Genomic DNA, 23,144 nt, shown 5'->3' on the forward strand with positions numbered 1-23,144 from the left:
AAAACATCTGACAGAAAGCATTGCTACTGAGATGTGGTCTGTGGTCCCCACTTGCAGAGCCACTTCTTTTATTGAGTGTGTCTTGATAATTGCCAATAATTTCCATCTATTGTATATTCCATTTGCACAACAGCATGTGAAATTGATTGTCAATCAGTGTTGCATCCTAAGTGGACAGTTTGATTTCACAGAAGTTTGATTTACTTGGAGTTATATTCTGTTGTTTAAGTGTTCCCTTTATTTTTTTGAGCAGTGTATATATATATATATATATATATATATATATATATATATATATATGTATGTATATATATAACCATATAATATAGGATGAGAGATCCTGTAGCCAGGAGCCAATTCAGTCAGTGCATATAACTTTATATATCTGTGGACAGTATAACACATCCAGTGTACATATTGTTATATACCATCTGGTGTCTGTAGCCATGGTATATTATATATTGGTGATCCCGGACCCTGAGGAGGGGAACACATGGCATTACCAGGAATGCTATGTGTTCTGCTTAGTTAAGGGTTAAATGGCGGGAGAATGGCTTTCCCGCCGCTTTCAGATGGTCATGTAGCTAGGAGAAGTTAGGGAATTGATTGGATCTAAGGCCCGGCCATTCAGGACACCGTAACAGGGGAGATATGTTTTTTGCCCTGGAGATGGACCGTGATTGGAGCGGGTATCAGCTGGGGGATATAAGGGAGCAGTGCCGGAGGTTCATGTCTGTCCTCCGGCACTGTCGTACCTGAAGTGCTGCCCTGCCCTCCCTCCATGAATTTTTGGCACGGCCTAGCGTTAGTCGTCCAGGTATCTGGATGGACAGGTAGTTGATTAACGGGCTTAAGCCTCATGGCCGAGCTGCGGTGTTTGAAAAATGGTTTGCACCTTTTAAGAAGTCATTATGTTAATATGGTTATATTTATATGATATGTTTTAATATTTTAATAAAGGCTGTGGCCAATCTTTTATCCACCAAGTCAATGTGTCAAGCAGTATTTGTTATGCGCTGTTTAGGTAGAGAGTTAGATTAATGTGTAATGCCTTTGCAATGTATTTGTAAAAATCGAAAGCTATACTATGGCTCTGTATGGCATCTGATTTTTTTTACGCACCCAGACTTGAATGTGCGAGTCTCATCTGATTTATAGAAGAAACCAGAGCACGCTGCACTATTTTTCTCACACAAATTCAGTGAAAAAAAAAAGTCTCATCTGCACTGTGTCACTGAATAACAATGGTCCGAGTGTGGTCCGTTATTTCAACAGACAGCACCCGGATCAAAAATACGATCATGTGAATGAGCCCCAATCCTGGCTAGAAATCAGACATGAATTGCAGCAGCTGCTTACTGATGGTCTCCTGGCCAATCTCCTGCCAGCTTCCAGGATTTAAACCACAGAGAGGAAGCAGTCAGCAGATTGTGTGCTGTGATGAGGGCCTTTATGAGAGGGTGTAAAGATGGCAGCTGTGATGACCAGGGTAAGTGGAAGGGCTCTGGCGGGTGCAAGGGTTAAGTTACTTGCATGTTGTCTGGTTATAGGTAAATTCCACTTTTACATTGTGCTGCTGTTTTATGAGATTTGCATTGCTGGGATCTTCATGGTTGAGGCATGTCATTGTATGATTTTCTAATTTTCTTTTTTTTGTCTTATTGCTGAAACTACAACTTGGCTTCTTCACTCTTTTTAGGCCATTTAAAAAAAAAAAAAAAACCCTTGTTGCTTACTGAAATTCCTGCTGTGACTTTGCTGCTTGCCTACAGGACTGAGTACTGGGCTAGCTGAGGCCTAACCCTGACAGCACATGTAACTCCTTTAGTGATATGGGTTAGGATTAGTGATGAGCGAGCACAAAAATGCTCGGGTCGAGCAATTTGGAATACTCAGGTGCTCGACCCGAGCAACGAGCCCAATGTAAGTCTATGGGAAACTCGAACATTTTTCAGGCGGCTCCCCCCGGCGGTCTGCAGAGGGCCTAAAAATTGCCCAAATCGATGGGAACAGTGCTCAAATGACATGGGAAAAGCATGGGGAAGACCCCTGGAAGCATTTCTGACTCCCAGGTCACTGCTGTCAACAACGTTGTCAGAGTATTACACCACTTTTACGGACTCACAATAAAACATACAAAACCAAAATGGATTTTCCTGGGAAATATATTAAGAAACATCCTTTCCAGGGTAATGACTTGTATATAAGGCAAAATAAATAACCAAAAACAAAAATACTCCTCCACACCTTGGGCTATGTTCACACGTAGCGTTTTTGCACTTTTGCATTGCTTTCAACAAAGACAAATGCATTCACCGGGAAATGTCATTTTAACATTTTACAACCTTATCTGGCTATGTGGTGTGTGACACATCATCAGTGCTGAAAAGACATGGGAACAGCATGGGGAAGACCTCTGGAAGCATTTCTGACTCCCAGGTCACTGCCTAAAAGTGTGCCCATCATAAGTGATCCTTGGCGCATGCGAAGATGCCTCCCGCCATGCACGTGTCGTTGCAGACTTGCAACAATCACTGTCCACGTCTTTGTCCCAGTGCAGCGTTCAGTTGTCCCTACCCCATTCCTTGGAATGCAAGCGCAAGTATGCAGCCACCCACCCACCCACAGGCTGCAATACTACACTGCCAAATTTTTGACAGCTGCTTGCACTTGAAAATGTGGCCTTTTAGGCTTGTGGAGGCGGAAGCTTTTGATAACCTCATGCAGGAGGCGGCCGGGTGTCCATACTCCTGTCCCCAGCCGCCACTGTTTCTCCCGGTGTTGTCTCCTCCTTCCAGAAGCACGGTTCCCACAACATTACCCGTGCCCTCCCCAGTGCACTTACTGGGAAGGACTGCCTAACCACAAACACGTGGACAGGTGAATGTGGCCAGGGAAGGTACGAAGCCAGTCCACAGCTTTTTTTTGCTGAGAGTTGTATTTAGCTCGGTGAAAGGACTGGCATAGAGTGAAACCGTATCTACTCTGGGTGTCATTTCTCCGTCACCAGGTTCCGTCCATTGTCACACACGACCATGCCTGGCTGTATGTTCAGCGGTGAGAGCCACAGATCAGGCTGCTGTGTTACAGCTTTCAACAACTCTGCAGTGCTGGGCGGTTTGTCAATTAAGCATTAAGCATGTTATCTTCAGCACAGCCTGTTGCCGCTTGGCCAAGGCAGTGCTGCAGTGCTGTCAGCTTGTGACTGATGTGGTCATTTTGGAGATGGAGGAGGAAGGGCATGAGCTGAACAATGTGATTATATTGAGGTTAAATTGGTGACGCTGTTTTTTTATACTAAAGAAAGATCCTATTGTTTTGTTTTTTTACGTTATTTTTTAAGACAAATGCATTCACCGGGAAATGTCATTTTAACATTTTACAACCTTATCTGGCAATGTGGTGTGTGACACATCATCAGACACATCCTTTTTTATTTATGATGGAGGGACTCTGAAAGTCATAAAGCCTATTTTTATAGGGACATCAGATGGCCCTTACTATTCTTAAAAGGCCAGCAGTCGGCCCTAGCTATTGTTAGAGAGCCATTAGCCGGCTATGCTTTGTTGTTCCCATTATTAACAAGTGGGTCTCCTATACTGTTATTGCGTATCCAGTGACTGCAAGGGCTGCCAAAAATTTGGACGCAACCCAATACCCCTTTGAAGAGACATAGAGGATGGTCTCAGTAAAAAAAATGTTCCCATTAGAAAGGAGCGGGTCTCCTATAGTGGTAATGCCCATGCTGTGACTGCAAGGGCTGCCAAAATTTGGGAAAAACCCCACTAAGAATGTAAAGACACATAGAGCAGGGCCACAGTAACAAGGTACGACATGTTCCCATTAGAAAGGAGAGGGTCTGCTATACAGTTATAGGGTATGCAGTGAGTCCAACGGCTGACCAATTTTAGGAAAAAACCCACTAAGAATTTAAAGACACACGGAGCAGGGCCACAGTAACAAGGTACGACATGTTCCCATTAGAAAGGAGAGGGTCTGCTATACAGTTATAGGGTATACAGTGAGTCCAACGGCTGACCAATTTTAGGAAAAACCTCACTAAGAATTTAAAGACACATAGAGCAGGGCCACAGGAACGACAAATTCCCATTAGAAAAGAGAGAGTCTCCCATAGTGTTGGCCTATGCAGTGAATGCAAGGGCTGCCAAAAATTTGGAGGCACTTCAATGCCCCTTGGAAGAGACGTGGAGGAGGGCCTCATAAAAAAAAAAAATGTTCCCATTAGAAAGGAGCGGGCCTCCTATACTTGTAATGCGCATGCACTAAGAGCATGGGCTGACAAACATTTACCCCTGGGGGGTATATATGAACATACTGTATAAAATAATTTTTTAACGGGCATCATAAACACCCTTTAAAAAAATTATGTGGGTGTTGCATCACAGACCACGGTCATCATAGTGATATGGTGGTGGAGGATGAGGAGAAGGAGGAGGACAAGAGCAAATAGCCAAAATCAGGAAGCGTATACCCATGTATGGGTGTGAAAAGGTGCATGGGAATACACCTCCCAAGAAAAGACACTGGATTTGAGTTTCTCATGCTGCTATCATTCGGTGTTGTTGAGAAGCCTGGCCCAATCCAGCCCTTGTTCATTTTTATAAGAGTCAGCCTGTCAGCATTTTCAGTTGACAGGCAGATAATTGATTTTTGGGCCTTATGTGTAACTGCCAGGTACCACTGACCTAGATGCTGTACCGAAATCTCGCACATCAATCTGCTCATCTCTAGTGTCTAGCAGTGGCTGTCCCTATTGACTACACGTAAACCCTCAGTCATACTGATCATTCTATTATAATGGGAAGTCGGAAAAGATTAGTGTTGGCAGGACAAGTGTCTTGTCAATAGCCAACTCATGTCTATGGCCACCTTAGCATCCGGAAAGCCATTCTCCAACCTACCATAAAAATGGAGGATAGGTAAAGGCTGTTAGAGCCTCAGCTAAACCTCACGTAAAAGAAGTCATGTAACAGTTATTTTAAAATAATAATGTAAATAAAACACAAGTCCGGATAAATGTCATTTTCCAAAACTTTATTTAGCATTGACTTTTTAATTTAAATCATTAAAGTATAAACTCTATTTTAAATGTAAAAATAGCTGCAGGGGCAACAGTTTTTCTTCCGAAACTCCTTTGTGGTCAAGTTGTTCTGCTGTCAAAGGCCCAGCTTGTTCTTGGTCTTCCCCATCGTGCAAATTCTGAAGACCAGGATTGCTCCTCGGGGTCAGGCTTTTGTTGACCAGTCATGAGGTCAGAATGCCATGGAGATATATAGCCTTCAGTTTAGGAAAGCAAGAGGGGAATAAGATGAATGTGATGTACAGACAAAACAGAGCTAAAAAAACAATATGTATGAAATAATATGTGACGTTGCAAGTTGCACAAAAACTGGGCCACAATGACCAAAGTGCAGTAGCATTTAAGAGCTTACAAAATGCATGTTTTAAAGAGAAACTGTCATTTGCCATTAATATGATTTTTTTTTTCCAAAACAACTTCAGGGAAACAAAATCATTTAGACCAGGTAAAATATTTCCATATTTATGGCAAGTGACAGATCCTCTTTAAAGAAGAACTCCCGACAAACATATTATCTTGTAAACCTTTCTAGATACAGGGAAGGAAATAATTATTTGATTAATTGCTGTTTTTGTAAGTTTGCCCACTGACAAAGACATGAACAGTCTATAATTTTAAGGGTAGGTTAATTTTAACATTGAGAGATAGAATATCCCCCCAAAAAATCAAGAAAATCACATTGTATAAATTAGATACATTTATTTGCATTTTGCAGTGAGAAATAAGCATTTGATCCCCTACAAACCATTATGAGTTCTGGCTCCTACAGACTAGTTAGACGCTCCTAATCAACTTGTTACCTGCATTAAAGACAGCTGTCTTACATAGTCACCTGTATAAAAGACTCCAGTCCACAGACTCAATTAATCCGTCAGACTCTAACCTCTACAACATGGGCAAGACCAAAGAGCTTTCTAAGGATGTCAGGGACAAGATCATAGACCTGCACAAAGCTGGAATGGGCTAAAAAACATAAGTAAGATGCTGGGTAAGAAGAAGACAACTGTTGGTGCAATAGTAAGAAAATGGAAGAAGTACAAAATGACTGTCAATCGACATCGATCTGGGGCACCATGCAAAATCTCACCTCGTGGGGTAGCCTTGATCATGAGGAAGGTGAGAGGTCAGCATAAAACTACAGAGGGGGAACTTATTAATGATCTCAAGGTATCTGGGACCACAGTCAACAAGAAAACCATTGGTCGGGCGAGTACAGAGTATCTTCAGCATGCTCGGTAATATGTTTGAATCACTCCCATGTGCATGATTTGTGACTGTTTGACAGCTTTAATACATGTGAAGAATACTTGTTTCTTAAGCATTCCTCACATGTATTAAAACTGTCAAACAAGCACGCTGAAGATACTTGGTATTCGCCAGAGCATACTCGCCGAAAGGGTTAACTGAACATACTCGCTCATCGCAAGTGCAGGCCCATCTGAAGTTTGCCAATGAACACCTGGATGATTCTGTGAGTTATTGGGAGAAGGTGCTGTGGTCAGATGAGACAAAAATTGAGCTCTTTGGCATTAACTCAACTCGCTGTGTTTGGAGGAAGAGAAGTGCTGCCTATGACCCAAAGAACACCATCCCCACTGTCAAGCATGGAGGTGGAAACATTATGTTTTGGGGGTGTTTCTTTGCTAAGGGCACAGGACTACTTCACCGCATCAGTGGGAGAATGGATGGAGCCATGTACTGTAAAATCCTGAGTGACAACCTCCTTCCCTCCATCAGGACATTAAAAATGGGTCAGGGCAGGGTCTTCCAGCAAGACAATGACCCAAAACATACAGCCAAGGCAACAAAGGAGTGGAGGGAGTTGAAGCTCCGAGTTGCCAATCGACAGACTCAAAATCTGAATGATTTAGAGATGATCTGCAAAGAGGAGTGGACCAAAATTCCTCCTGACATGTGCGCAACCCTCATCATCAACTACAAAAAAAAGTCTGACTGCTGTGCTTGCCAACAAAGGTTTTACCACCAAGTATTAAGTGTTGTTTTCCAGAGGAATCAAATACTTATTTCTCACTGCAAAATGCAAATAAATTTATCTAATATATACAATGTGATTTTTGGGGGGATATTCTATCTCTCAATGTTAAAATTAACCTACCCTTAAAATTATAGACTGTTCATGTCTTTGTCAGTGGGCAAACGTACAAAAACAGCAAGGGATTAAATAATTACTTCCTTCACTGTATGTATGCTATGTAGTATTATTGTGTTACAATACTTACTGATCACCTTCTACCCCTGTTTTCAGTGCCGCCTAGGTTCATTAAAAGTTGTTAGAATTTTTTTGCACACCGCCAAATCTTTGTTCAATTAGTCCATAACCCCGATCTTATGAAACCTTTTCTTCATCCCAATTGAGCTTAACGGCATATGGCTGAAAGAGATCTTCCCCATCAGAATCACCCTACATGTAAACTTCAGGGAATCCAACAATGGCTAAAAATTTCTCACCATCACATCACACCGCATTCACCTTTCCACCTTCCGGTAATCAACTTGACAGCCGGCAGCCTACACTGCCCTTTTAGCGAGTCCACTTCTATTCCTATATAGGACACTCTTGAAACTGGAATTCCATTAATAATTTCTCCTCTGCTTCCTCACTACCTGTCTAAGTCTGTCTTCGCTGCCAAGACTTAGGTTAAAAAAAAAACAAAAACATCCACGTACTCTCCTTCCCTGATGCTCTTACTACAAATGTATAAGTGGATGACAATGAACACACCATGCGCTGTGACTAGTATCTCACTGTTCTGAGCTTTCAGCCATGTAGTGATCACCTCTTTCTTATAACACTTCTCAGATTTCAAACACTTTATTAACATGTTAAACATATTTCCTTCCTTACTGCATGCATCTTCATCTGACAATACAGCCCGATCCAATGAATTAGAATAAGACTTACTTGGCTACTGCGGTGCTGCTTGGATTGTGTCCTTGCTGTGACTTGTTCTTGTTTGGCCACTGTTTGCTGCGTGAGACCTCCATGCCCCAGCCACCTCTTATCGTCTAGTGTCCACATCTTGTTGCACCTTGTCGCTGCTTCGAGCTCAGTAACAACAGACACTGTGTGAGTATGCGTTCACATGTGATTTCACTGAGGATGCAACAAATTCCTGCCCACGCCAATTACTCCCTGTACGTGGCCTGTGCTGTGACTACTCACCTAATCCTGGATGCTGTCCATGCTTCCAAACCTAAATTTGTCCTGGCCTCTGTTCCTTACATCTCCTAGTTCTGAGTCCATGATCTGCTTCTGCTATATACTGGTTATGTCCAAGGCCTATTTCTAGTTATAGCTTGTGGTCATGAACCTGATCCCGGCTGTGTCCCTGGTGCCATGATCCTGGATGCAGCTCTGTGTGCCACTGAAGCACATGGCCCGAACAGATGCCACATAAGCACATGGTCTGATGTCCACATGCAGCTGAAACATGCGGCCTGGCGTCTCTTTGCCACCAAAACACACGGCCTGGCATCTGCGTGCCACCAGAGCACATGGCTCAACTTCCACGTGCCAACAAAGCACGTAGCTTGGTTTCCGCTTGTCACCGAAGCATATGACCCAGCATCCGTATGCCACTGAAGCATACGGCCACGTAATCGAATGTCACTGAAACGCATGGCCCCGTGTCCATGTGCCACCAAAGTACACGGACCAACATCCACGTGCCACCGAAGCACATTGACTGACATCTGCCTGACACCGAAGCACATGGCTAAATGTTTGCAGCACAGTTAATTCCACTGGTAGAGAATATAATGCCATGCTATGAGTCATCTATGTACGTATATAAGAATATGACAAGCTATCAAAGTATGAAACTACAACCAAACTGTAGATAATAATACAACCACTAACATACAGTATGTTATCTGAAAATGAATTACTGGAGAGTTTACCCTCCAGGTCACAGTCATTGGCAATTGGTCTGCCTCTGTTTTTTTTTTCCACCAAAGCACAAGGCCTGACATCCGGGTACAAACGAAGCACACTGCCCAAAGTCCATGTGCTATCGAAGCACAAAGTCCGACGTCCGCGGGCCACCGAAGCACAAAGAACAGCGTCCACGTGTCACAGAAGCACAAGGTCCTCGAGTTTGAGTCCCACTGAAGCACAGGGCTCGGCATCCGGGTGCCACTGAAGCACACGGCCCCACGTCCGGGTGCCACCGAAGCACACACACAATCCCGTGTACGGGTGCCACCGAAGAACACGGCCTGGCATCCGGTTGCCACCAAGGCGCACGGCCCCGCGTACATGTGCCATTGAAGCACAAGATACCGCGTACGGGTGCCACCGAAACACACGGTCCCGCTTACAGGTGCCATCGAAGCTCATATCCCGGCACCTGGGTGTCACCGAAGCACACGGCCTGCGTATGGGTGCCATTGAAGCACATGGCCAGCCTGTATGGGTGTCACCGAAGCACACAGACCCGTGTCTGGGTGCCACCGAAGCATACACACCCGTATCAGGGTGCCACCGACGCATACGGCCTACCTGTACGGGTGCAACCGAAGCACATGGCCCCACATGCGAGTGCCCCCGAAGCACACAGACCCGTGTCTGGTTGCCACCGAAGCACACAGACCCGCATCCGTGTACCACTGAAGCACATGGCCCCGCTTCTCGGTGCTACAGAAGCACTAATATCGGCGTCTGGGTACCATCGAAGCACACGGCTCCATGTACGAGTGACCCTGAAGCACAAGGCCTCGTGTCTGGGTGGCACCGAAGCACTCTTCCCCGCGTCTGGGTGCCACCGAAGCACATGGCCCTTTGTCTAGGTGCCACATAAGCACACAGATCTGCATTCAGGTGCAACTGAAGCACACGGCCCCATATCTGAGTGCCACCGAAACACACGCCCCATGTCTGAGTGCCACCGAAGCACATGGCTCCACCTCCGGGTGCCACCGAAGCACATGGCCTTGCATCTGGGTGCCACAGAAGCACACAAACCCGTGTCCTGGTGCCACGGAAGCACATGGCCTCCCTGTATGAGTGTCACCGAAGCACAAAGACCCGTGTCTGGGTGCCACCGAAGCATACACACCCGCATCAGGGTGCCACCGACGCATACGACCTACCTGTACGGGTGCAACCGAAGCACATGGCCCCACATGCGAGTGCCACCGAAGCACACAGACCCGCGTCCATGTGCTACAGAAGCACACGACCCTGCGTCCAGGTGCCACCGAACCATGTGGCCCCGCTTCTCGGTGCTACAGAAGCACAAAGATCGGCGTCTGGGTACTACCAAAGCACATGGCTCCACGTACGAGTGCCCCTGAAGCACACAGCCTCGTGTCTGGGTGCCACCAAAGCACACAGACCCGCATCCGTGTGCCATCGAAGCACTCTGCCTCGCGTCCGGGTGCCACCGAAGCATGTGGCCCCGCTTCTCAGTGCTACCGAAGCACAAATATTGGCATCCGGGTACCACCGAAGCACACGGCTCCACGTACGTGTGCCCCTGAAGCACACAGCCCCGTGCCTGGGTGCCTCCGAAGCATACAGACCCTCGTCCATGTGCCACAGAAGCACATGGCCCCTCGTCCGGGTGCCACCGAAGCACACAGACCCGCGTCCGTGTACCACAGAAGCACATGGCCCTGCGTCCATGTGCCACCGAAGCACATGGCCCCGCTTCTCGGTGCTACCGAAGCACTAAGATCGGCGTCCGGGTACCATTGAAGCACACGGCTCGATGTACAAGTGCCCCTGAAGCACAAGGCTTCGTGTCTGGGTGTCACCGAAGCACTCTGCCCCGCGTCCGGGTGCCACCGAAGCACATGGCCCCGCATCTAGGTGCCACCTAAGCACGCAGACCCGCATTCGTGTGCCCCCGAAGCACATGGCCCCGCATCCAGGTGCCACTGAAGCACATGGTCTCCCAGTATGGGTGTCACCGAAGCACACAGACCCATGTCTGGGTGCCACCGAAGCACACACACCAGCGTCAGGGTGCCACCGAAGCATACGGCCCCGCGTCCGGTTTCCACTGAAGCACATGGCCTTGCTTCTCGGTGCTACCGAAGCACAAACACCGGCGTCCGGGTACCTCCGAAGTACACGGCTCCACGTACGAGTGCCCCTGAAGCACATGGCCTCGTGTCTGGGTGCCACCAAAGCACACAGACCCGCATCCGTGTGCCACCGAAGCACATGGCCTTGCGTCCGGGTGCCACCGAAGCACTTGTCCCCTGTCTAGGTGCCACCGAAGCACACAGACCCGCATCCGGGTGCCACCAAAAAATACAGCTCCATGTACGAGTGACCCTGAAGCACACGGCCTCATGTCTGGGTGCCACCGAAGCACAAAGACCAGCATCCGCGTACCACCGAAGCACACAGACCCCAGTCCGGGTGCCAACGAAGCACATGGCATCGCGTCCGGTTTCCACCGAAGCACATGGCCCAGCTTCTCGGTGCTACCGAAGCACAAACACCGGCATCCGGGTACCTCCGAAGTACACGGCTCCACGTACGAGTGCCCCTGAAGCACACGGCCTCGTGTCTGGGTGCCACCAAAGCACACAGACCCGCATCCGTGTGCCACCGAAGCACATGGCCTTGCGTCCGGGTGCCACCGAAGCACTTGTCCCCTGTCTAGGTGCTACCGAAGCACAAAGACCGGCGTCCGGGTACCTCCGAAGTACACGGCTCCACGTACGAGTGTCCTGAAGCACACAGCCTCGTGTCTGGGTGCCACCGAAGCACTCTGCCTCGCATCCGGGTGCCATCAAAGCACATGGTCCCATGTCTAGGTGCTACCGAAGCACACAGACCCACGTCCGGGTGCTACCGAATCACATGGCCCCGCTTCTCGGTGCTACCGAAGCACCAAGCTTGGCGTCCAGGTACCACCGAAGAACACGGCTCCACGTACGAGTGTCCCTGAAGCACACGGCACCATGCCTAGGTGCCACCTAAGCACACAGACCCGCATCCATGTGCCACCGAAGCACATGGCCCCGCGTCCGGGTGCCACCAAAGCACATGTCCCTTGTCTAGGTGCCACCGATGCACACAAACCCACGTTCGTGTGCCACCGAAGCACATGGCCCCGCTTCTCGGTGCTACCGAAGCACACGGCTCAGCGTACGACTGCAACTGAAGCACACGGCCTTGTGTCTGGGTGCCACCGACCAACACGGACCCGCGTTCGTGAGCCAACGTAGCTCTCTGCCGTCTGGGTGCCACCGAAGCACACGACCCCCTGAACGGGTGCCACTGAAGCACATAGCCCCACATACGAGTGTCATTGAAGCACACACCCCTGTGTCTGGGTGCCACCGAAGCACACAGACCCACATCCGTGTGCCAAATAAGCACAGGGCCCTGCGCACGGGTGCCACCGAAGCACATGGCTCCCGCTTCTCGGTGCTACTGAAGCACAAAGACCGGCGTCCGGGTACCTCCGAAGCTCACGGCTCCACGTACGAGTGCTCATGAAGAACACGGCTTCGTGTCTGGGTGCCACCGAAGCACACTGCCCCGTTGAATGGGTGCCTCCGAAGCACACAAAGCTGAGTCCAGGTGCCACTGAAGCACACAACCTTCCTGTACAGGTGCCACCGAAGCACACGGCCCCAAGTACAAGTGTCGCCGAAGAACACAGCTACCGAAGAACTTCGGTGTCTGGGTGCCACCGAAGCACACAGACCAGCGTCCGGGTGCCACCGAAGCACATGGCCCCTCTTCTCGGTGCTACCGAAGCACAAAGACCGGCGTTCGGGTACCACCGAAGCACGCGGCTCCACGTACGAGTGCCCCTGAAGCATGTCTGGGTGCCACCGAAGCACACAGACTCGCATCCGTGTGCCACCAAAGCACTCTGTCCCACGTCTGGGTGCCACCGAAGCACGTGGCCCCTTGTCTAGGTGGCCCCAAAGCACACAGACCCGCATTCGGGTGCCACCGAAGCACACAGCCCCGCTTCCGGGTGCCTCCGAAGCACACAGCCCCACATACGAGTGCCACCGAAACACGCGCCCCGTGTCTGGGTGCCACCGAAGCAAATGGCCCCGCATCTGGGTGCCACCGAAGCAAGCGGCCCCGCTTCTCGGTGATACCAAAGCACAAAGATCGGTGTCCGAGTACCACCGAAGCACACGGCTCCACGTATGAGTACCCCTGAAGCACACAGCCTTGTGTCTGGGTGCCACCGAAGCACACAGACCCGCGTCCGTGTGAAACCGAAGCAATCTGTCCAGCGTCCGGGTGCCACCGAAGCACATGGCTTCACATACGAGTACCACCGTAGCACACGGCCACGTGTCTGGGTGCCACCAAAGCACAAAGACGAGCGTCTATGTGCCACCGAAGCACATGGCCCCGTGTCTATGTGCCACCGAAGAACACAGACCCGCATCTGGGTGCCACCGAAGAGCATGGTCCCACTTCTCGGTGCTACCGAACCACAAAGACCGGCGTCCGGGTACCTCCGAAGCACACGGCTGCACATACGAGTGCCCCTGAAGCACACGGTCTTGTGTCTAGGTGCCACCGAAGCACACAGACCCACGGTCATGTGCCACCGTAGCTTTCTGCCCCGCGTCCATATGCCACCGAAGCACATGACCCCCTGAACAGGTGCCACAGAAGCACACAGCCCTGCATAAGAGTGTGACTGAAGCACATGACCCCATGTGTAGGTGATATCGAAGCACACAGACCCGCGTCCGGGTGCCACTGAAGCACATGACCCCATGTCTAGGTGCCACCGAAGCACACGGCTTGACATACGAGTACCACCGAAGCACATGACCCTCGTCCGGGTGCCACTGAAGCACATGGTCCCGTGTCTAGGTGCCACCGAAGCACACAGACCCGCATCTGGATTCCACCGAAGCACATGGTCCCACTTTTCGGTGCTACCAAAGCAGAAACACCGGCATCCGGGTACCTCTGAAGCACACAGCTGCACTTACGAGTGCCCCTGAAGCACATGGCCTTGTGTCTAGGTGCCACCGAAGCACACAGACCCACGTTCGTGTGCCACCGTAGCTTTCTGCCCCGTATCCGTGTTCCACCAAAGCACATGACCCCCTGAACAGGTGCCACCGAAGCACACAGCCCTGCATAAGAGTGCGACTGAAGCACATGACCCCATGTCTAGGTGACACCAAAGCACACAGACCCGCGTCAGTGTGCCATCGAAGCACATGGCCTTGCGTCAGGGTGCCACCGAAGCACATGGCCCCGTGTCTAGGTACCACCGAAGCAAACAGACCTGCATCCGGGTACCACCGAAGCACATGGCCCCGCTTCTCGGTGTTACCGAAGCACAAAGACCGGCATCCAGGTACCACTGAAGAACACAGATCCATGTACGAGTGCCCCTGAAGCACACTGCCTCGTGTCTGGGTGCCACCGAAGCACACAGACCTATGTACGTGTGCCACCGAAGCACATGACCCCCTGAACAGGTGCCACCGAAGCACACAGCCCTGCATAAGAGTGCGACTGAAGCACATGACCCCATGTCTAGGTGACACCGAAGCACACAGACCCGCGTCCGGGTGCCACCGAAGCACATCACCCCGTGTCTAGGTGCCGCCGAAGCAGACGGCTTGTCATACGAGTACCACCGAAGCACATGGCCCTCGTCCGGGTGCCACTGAAGCACATGGTCCCGTGTCTAGGTGCCACCGATGCACACAGACCCGCATCTGGATTCCACCGAAGCACATGATCCCACTTTTCGGTGCTACCAAAGCACAAACACCGGCATCCGGGTACCTCCGAAGCACATGGCTGCACTTACGAGTGCCCCTGAAGCACACGGCCTTGTGTCTAGGTGCCACCGAAGCACACAGACCCACGTTCGTGTGCCACCGTAGCTTTCTGCCCCGTGTCCGTGTGCCACCAAAGCACATGACCCCCTGAACAGGTGCCACCGAAGCACACAACCCTGCATACGAGTGCGACTGAAGCACATGACCCCATGTCTAGGTAACACCGAAGCACACAGACCTGCGTACGGGTGCCACCGAAGCACATGACCCCGTGTCTAGGTGCCACCGAAGCACATGGCTTGACATACGAGTACCACCGAAGCACATGGCCCTCGTCCGGGTGCCACTCAAGCACATGGTCCCGTGTCTAGGTGCCACCGAAGCACACAGACCCGCATCTGGATTCCACCGAAGCACATGGTCCCACTTTTCGGTGCTACCAAAGCACAAACACCTGCATCCGGGTGCCTCTGAAGCACACGGCTGCACTTACGAGTGCCCCGGAAGCACACGGCCAAGTGTCTAGGTGCCACCGAAGCACACAGACCCACGTTCGTGTGCCACCGTAGCTTTCTGCCCCGTGTCCATGTGCCACCAAAGCACATGACCCCTGAACAGGTGCCACCGAAGCACACAGCCCTGCATAAGAGTGCGACTGAAGCACATGACCCCATGTCTAGGTGACACCGAAGCACACAGACCCGCGTCCGGGTGCTACCGAAGCACACGGGCCCGCAACCGGGTGCCACGGAAGCACACAGACCCACATCAGTGTGCCATCGAAGCACATGGCCTTGCGTCCGGGTGCCACCGAAGCACATGGCCCCGTGTCTAGGTACCACCGAAGCAAACAGACCCGCATCCGGGTACCACCGAAGCACACGGCCCCGCTTCTCGGTGTTACTGAAGCACAAAGACCGGCATCCAGGTACCATTGAAGAACACAACTCCATGTACGAGTGCCCCTGAAGCACACTGCCTCGTGTCTGGGTGCCACCGAAGCACACAGACCTATGTCCGTGTGCCACTGAAGCACTCTGCCCCGCGTCCGGGTGCCACCGAAGCACATGGCTCGGTGTCTAGGTGCCACCATAGCACACAGACCCATGTCTAGGTGCCACCGAAGCACACAGACCAAAGTTCATGTGCCACCGAAGCACATGGCTCCTTGCCCGCTTTCTACCGAAGCACATGACCCCGCTTCTCGGTGCTACCGAAGCACAAAGACCGGCGTCCGGGTACCTCCAAAGCACAAGACTCCACGTACGAGTGCCCATGAAGAACATGGCCTCGTGTCTGGGTGCCACCAAAGTACAGGGCCCCGTTGAATGGGTGCCACCGAAGCACACAAACCTGCATCCGGGTGCCCCCGAAGCACACAACCTCCCTGTACAGGTGCCACCGAAGCACACAGATCAGCGTCCAGGTGCCACTGTAGCACAAGACCCACTTCTCGGTGCTACCGAAGCACACAGACCGGTGTCTGGGTACAACCGAAGCACACGGCCCTGCATACGAGTGCCCCTGAAGCACAAGGCCTTGTGTCTGCATGCCTGCATGCCACCAAAACACACAGACCCGCGTCCGTGTGCCACCAACGCACTCTGCCCCGCATCTGGGTGCCACCGAAGCACATGGCCCATGTGTAGGTGCCACCGAAGCACATGGCCCCACGTCCGGATGCCGCCAAAGCACACAGCCCACATACGGGTGCCACCGAAGCACACAGACTCGAGTCCATGTGCCACCGAAGCACTCTGCCCTGCGTCCGGGTGCCACCGAAGCACATAGCCCCTTGTCTAGGTGCCACCAAAGCACACAGACCCGCATTCGGGTGCCACCTAAGCACACGGCCACGCTTCGGGGTGCCATCAAAGCACCCAGCCCCACATACGAGAGCCACCGAAACACATGCCCCGTGTCTGGGTGCCATCGAAGCACATGGCCTCGCATCTGGGTGCCACCAAATCACACAGACCCGCGTCCATGTGCCACCGATGCACTCTGCACCGCGTCCGGGTGCCAGCAAAGCACATGGCACCATCTCTAGGTGCCACCATAGCACACATACCCGTGTCTTGGTGCCACCGAAGCACACAGTCCATGTGCCACCGAAGCACATGGCCCCACGTCCGGGTGCCACCGAAGCACATGACCCCGCTTCTCAGTGCTACCGAAGCAAAAAGAACAGCGTCCGGGTACCTCTGAAGTACCCGGCTCCACGTATGAGGGCCCCTGAAACACACGGCCTCGTGTCTGGGTGCCACCGAAGCACACAGACCTGCGTCCATGTGCCACCATAGCACTCTGCCCCGCGTCCGGGTGCCACCAAAGCACACGGCCCCACATACGAGTGCCACCGAAGGACACGGCCTCGTGTCTGCGTGCCACCGAAGCACACAGACCCATGTCCGTGTGCCACCGAAGCACTCTGCCTCGCCTTCGGGTACCACCGAAGCACATGGCCTGGTGTCTAGGTGCCACCGTAGCACACAGACCCGTGTCTGGGTGCCACCGAAGCACACAGACCAACATCCATGTGCCACTGAAGCACACGGCCCCTCTTCCGGTTTCCACCGAAGCACACGGCCACGCTTCTCGGTGCTACCCGAGCACAAAGGCCGGCATCCGGGTGCCTCCGCAACACATGGCTCCACGTACGAGTGCCCCTGAAGCACACGGCCTCGTGTCTGGGTGCCACCGAAGCACACAGACCCATGTCCGTGTGCCACCGAAGCACTCTGCCCCGCGTCCGGGTGCCACCGAAGCATATGGTCCGGTGTCTAGGTGCCACCATAGCACAAATACCTGGGTCTGGCTGCCACCGAAGCACACAAACCAATGTCCATGTGCCACCGAAGCACATGGCTTCCCGTCCGGTTTCCACCGAAGCACATGGCTCCGCTTCTCGGTGCTACCGACGCACAAAGACCGGCGTCCGGGTACCTGCAAATCACACAGCTCCACGTACGAGTGCCCCTGAAGCACACAGCCTCGTGTCTGGGTACCACCTAAGCACACAGACCAGCGTCCAGGTGCCATCGAAGCACACGACCCACTGAACGGGTGCCATCGAAACACACAGCCCAGCATACGGGTGCCACCAAAGCACATGCCCCCGTGTCTGAGTGCCATCGAAGCACACAGACTCCCCTTCCGTGTGCCACCGAAGCACGTGACCCCACGTCCGGGTGCCTCCGAAGCACATGGTCCCGTGTCTAGGTGCCACCGAAGCACACAAACCCGCGTTAGAGTGCCATCAAAGCACACAGCCTACCTGTACGGGTGCCACCGAAGCACATGGCCCCATATGTGAGTGCCATCGAAGCACACAGACCCGTGTCTGGTTGCCACCGAAGCACACAGACCCACGTCCATGTGCCACAGAAGCACATGGCCCCGCTTATCGGAGCTACCGAAGCACAAAGACCGGCTTCCGGGTACCACCGAAGCACACGGCTTCACGTATGAGTGCCCCTGAAGCACACGGCCTCGTGTCTTGGTGCCACCGAAGCACACAGACCCACATCCGTGTGCCGCTGAAGCAAATGGCCCCATGTCTAGGTGCCACCGAAGCACACAGACCCGCGTCTGGGTGCCACCGAAGCACACGGCCCCACATCTGGGAGCCACTGAAGCACACGGCTTCACATACGAGTATCACCCAAGCACACGGCCCCGTGTCTGGGTGTCACCGAAGCACGCAGACTTGCGTCCGTGTGCCACCGTAGCACTCTGCCCCGCCTCCGGGTGCCACCGAAGCACACGGCGCACATACGAGTGCCACCGAAGCACACGGCCCCGTGTCTGGGTGCCACCAAAGAATACAGCTCCATGTACGAGTGCCCCTGAAGCACACGGCCTCATGTCTGAGTGCCACCGAAGCACACAGACCCACGTCCGTGTATACCACCGAAGCACACAGACCCCAGTCTGGGTGCCACCGAAGCACATGGCCCTGTGTCTAGGTGCCACCGAAGCACACAGACCCGAATCCGGGTGCCACCAAAGAATACAGCTCCATGTATGAGTGCCCCTGAAGCACACGGCCTCATGTCTGGGTGCCACCGAAGCACACAGACCGACGTCCGTGTATACCACCGAAGCACACAGACCCCAGTCTGGGTGCCACCGAAGCACATGGCCCCGTGTCTAGGTGCCACCGTAGCACACTGACCTATGTCTGGGTGCCAGTGAAGCACACAGACTAACGTCTATGTGCCACCGAAGCATATGGCCCCGCGTCCAGTTTCCACCGACGCACACGGCTCTGTTTCTCGGTGTTACCGAAGCACAAAGACTGGCGTCCGGGTACCTCCGAAGTACACGGCTCCACGTACGAATGCCCCTGAAGCACACGGCCTCGTGTCTGGGTGCCACCGAAGCACACAGACCCGCATCCATGTGCCACCAAAGCACTCTGCCCCGCGTCCGGGTGCCAACGAAGCACATGGCCCCGTCTCTAGGTCACTCCGTAGCAGACAAACCCGAGTCTGGGTGCCACCGAAGCACACAGACTAACGTCCATGTGCCACTGAAGCACATGGCCCCACGTCCAGTTTCCACCGAAGCACATGGCCCCGCTTCTTGGTGCTACCGAAGCACAAAGACCGGCGTCCGGGTACTTGCGAAGCACACGGCCCCACATACAAGTGCCACAAAAGCACACGGCCCCGAGTCTGGGTGCCACTGAAGAGCACAGACCCGCATCCGTGAACCACCGAAGCACATGGCCTTGTGTCCAGGTGCCACCGAAGCACATGCCCCCTGTCTAGGTGCCACCGAATCACACAGACCCGCATCCGGGTGTCAACAAATAATACAGCTTCATGTACGAGTGACCCTGAAGCACACGGCCTCATGTCTAGGTGCCACTGAAGCACACAGACCCACGTCCGTGTACCACCGAAGCACACAGACCCCAGTCCGGGTGCCACCGATGCACATGGCCCAGTTTCTAGGTGCCACCATAGCGAACAGACCCGTGTCTGGGTGCCACCGAAGCACACAGACCAACGTCCATGTGCCACCGAAGCACATGGCCCCATGTCCGGTTCCCAACAAAGCAAATGGCCCCGCTTCTCGGTGCTACCGAAGCACATAGACCGGCGTCCAGGTACCTCCGAAGTACACGGCTCCAAGTACGAGTGCCCCTGAAGCACATGGCCTCGTGTCTGGGTGCCACCGAAGCACACAGACCCGTGTTCATGTGCCACTGAAGCACTCTGCCCCCCGTCCGGGTGCCAACGAAGCACATGGCCCCATCTCTAGGTGCCACCGTAGCACACAGACCCGTGTCTAGGTGCCACCGAAGCACACAGACTAACGTCCATGTGCCACCAAAGCACATGGCCCCACGTCCGGTTTCCACCGAAGCACATGGCCCCGCTTCTTGGTGCTACCGAAGCACAAAGACCGGCGTCCGGGTACTTCCGAAGTACACGGCTCCACATACGAGTGCCCATGAAGCACACGGCCTTGTGTCTGTGTGCCACTGAAGCACACAGACCCACGTCCGTGTGCCACCGTAGCACCCTGCCCCGCATCCGGGAACCAACGAAGCACACGGCCCCACATACGAGTGCCACCAAAGCACACGGCCCCGTGTCTGGGTGCCACCGAAGCACACAGACCAGCATCCGTTTGCCACCGAAGCACATGGCCTTGTGTCCGGGTGCCACCGAAGCACATGCCCCCTGTCTAGGTCCCACCGAAGCACAGACCCGTATCCGGGTGCCACCAAAGAATACTTCTCCATATACGAGTGACCAAGAAGCACACGGCCTCATGTCTGGGTGCCACCAAAGCAGACAGACCCGCGTCCATGTACCACCAAAGCACACAGACCCCAGTCCGGGTGCAACCGAAGCACATGGCCCCGTGTATAGGTGCCACCGTATCACACAGACCCGTGTCTGGGTGCCACCAAAGCACATAGACCAACGTCCATGTGCCATCGAAGCACATGACCCCCGCGTCCGGTTTCCACCGAAGCACATGGCCCAGCTTCTCGGTGCTACCGAAGCACAAAGACCGGCGTCCGGGTACCTCCGAAGTACACGGCTCCACATACGAGTGCCCTTGAAGCACACGGCCTCGTGTCTGGGTGCCACCGAAGCACACAGACCCGCGTCTGTGTGCCACCGAAGCACTCTGCCCCGCCTCCTGGTGCCATCGAAGCACATGGCCCCGTGTCTAGGTGCTACCGAACAAACAGACCCGCGTCCGGGTGCCACCGAATCACACGGCCCCGCTTCTCGGTGCTACCGAAGCACAAAGCTTGGCGTCCAGGTACCACCGAAGAACACGGCTCCACGTACGAGTGCCCCTGAAGCACACGGCCGTGCGTCTAGGTACCACCTAAGAACACAGACCCGCGTCCGTGTGCCACCAAAGCACATTGCTCCTCGTCCGGGTGCCACCGAAGCACATGGCCCATGTCTAGGTGCCACCAAAGCACACAGACCCACGTCCGTGTGCCACTGAAGCACTTGGCCCCCCTTCTCGGCGCCACCGAAGCACAAAGACCGGCGTCCGGGTACCTCCCAAGCACACGGCTCAACGTACGACTGCCACTTTAGCTCTCTGCCCCGCGTCTTGGTGCCACCGAAGCACACGACCCCCTGAACGGGTGCCACTGAAGCACACAGCCCCACATAAGAGTGTCATTGAAGCACATGCCCCTGTGTCTGGGTACCACCGAAGCACACAGACCCACGTCCATGTGCCAAATAAGCACAGGGCCCTGCGTACTGGTGCCACTGAAGCACATGGCTCCCGCTTCTCGGTGCTACTGAAGCACAAAGACCAGCGTCCGGGTACCTCCGAAGAACACGGCTCCATGTACGATTGCTCATGAAGAACACGGCTTCGTGTCTGGGTGCCACCGAAGCACACGGCCCCGTTGAATGGGTGCCACCGAAGCACACAAACCTGCGTCCGGGTGCCACTGAAGCACACAACCTCCCTGTACAGGTGCCACGGAAGCACACGGCCTCACATGCGAGTGCCACCGAAGCACACAGACCAGCATCCGGGTACCACCGAAGCACATGGCCCGCATCCGGGTGCCACCAAAGAATACTTCTCCATGTACGAGTAACCAAGAAGCACACGGCCTCATGTCTGGGTGCCACCAAAGCAGACAGACCCGCGTCCATGTACCACCAAAGCACACAGACCCCAGTCCGGGTGCAACTGAAGCACATGGCCCCATGCCTAGGTGCCACCGTATCACACAGACCCGTGTCTGGGTGCCACCAAAGCACATAGACCAATGTCCATGTGCCATCGAAAAACATGACCCCCGCGTCTGGTTTCCACCGAAGCACATGGCCCAGCTTCTCGGTGCTACCGAAGCACAAAGACCGGCGTCAGGGTACCTCCGAAGTACACGGCTCCACGTACGAGTGCCCTTGAAGCACACGGCCTCGTGTCTGGGTGCCACCGAAGCACACAGACCCGCGTCCGTGTGCCACCGAAGCACTCTGCCCCGCCTCCGGGTGCCATCGAAGCACATGGCCCCGTGTCTAGGTGCTACCGAACACACAGACTTGCGTCCGGGTGCCACGGAATCACACGGCCCCGCTTCTCGTTGCCACCGAAGCACACAGACCGGCGTCTGGATACAGCCGAAGCACACGGCTCCGCATACTAGTGCCCCTGAAGCACAAGGCCTTGTGTCTGCATGCCACCGAAACACACAGACCCGCGTCCGTGTGCCACCAACGCACTCTGCCCCGCGTCTGGGTGCCACCATAGCAAACAGACCCGTGACTGGGTGCTACCGAAGCACACAAACCAACGTCCATGTGCCACCGAAGCACATGGCCCGACGTCCGGTTCCCAGCAAAGCACATGGCCCCGCTTTTCGGTGCTACCGAAGCACATAGACCGGCGTCCAGGTACCTCCGAAGTACAAGGCTCCACATACGAGTGCCCCTGAAGCACATGGCCTCGTGTCTGGGTGCCACCGAAGCACACAGACCCGTGTTCATGTGCCACTGAAGCACTCTGCCCCCGTCCGGGTGCCAACGAAGCACATGGCCCCATCTCTAGGTGCCACCGTAGCACACAGACCCGTGTCTAGGTGCCACCGAAGCACACAGACTAACATACATGTGCCACCAAAGCACATGGCCCCACGTCCGGTTTCCACCGAAGCACATGGCCCCGCTTCTTGGTGCTACCGAAGCACAAAGACCGGCGTCCGGGTACTTCCGAAGTACACGACTCCACATACGAGTGCCCATGAAGCACACGGCCTTGTGTCTGTGTG

Source organism: Phyllobates terribilis, unplaced genomic scaffold (assembly GCF_046119375.1).
Source record: "Phyllobates terribilis strain yellow unplaced genomic scaffold, ASM4611937v1 Scaffold_12__6_contigs__length_324123572, whole genome shotgun sequence".
NCBI classification, from domain to species: domain Eukaryota; kingdom Metazoa; phylum Chordata; class Amphibia; order Anura; family Dendrobatidae; genus Phyllobates; species Phyllobates terribilis.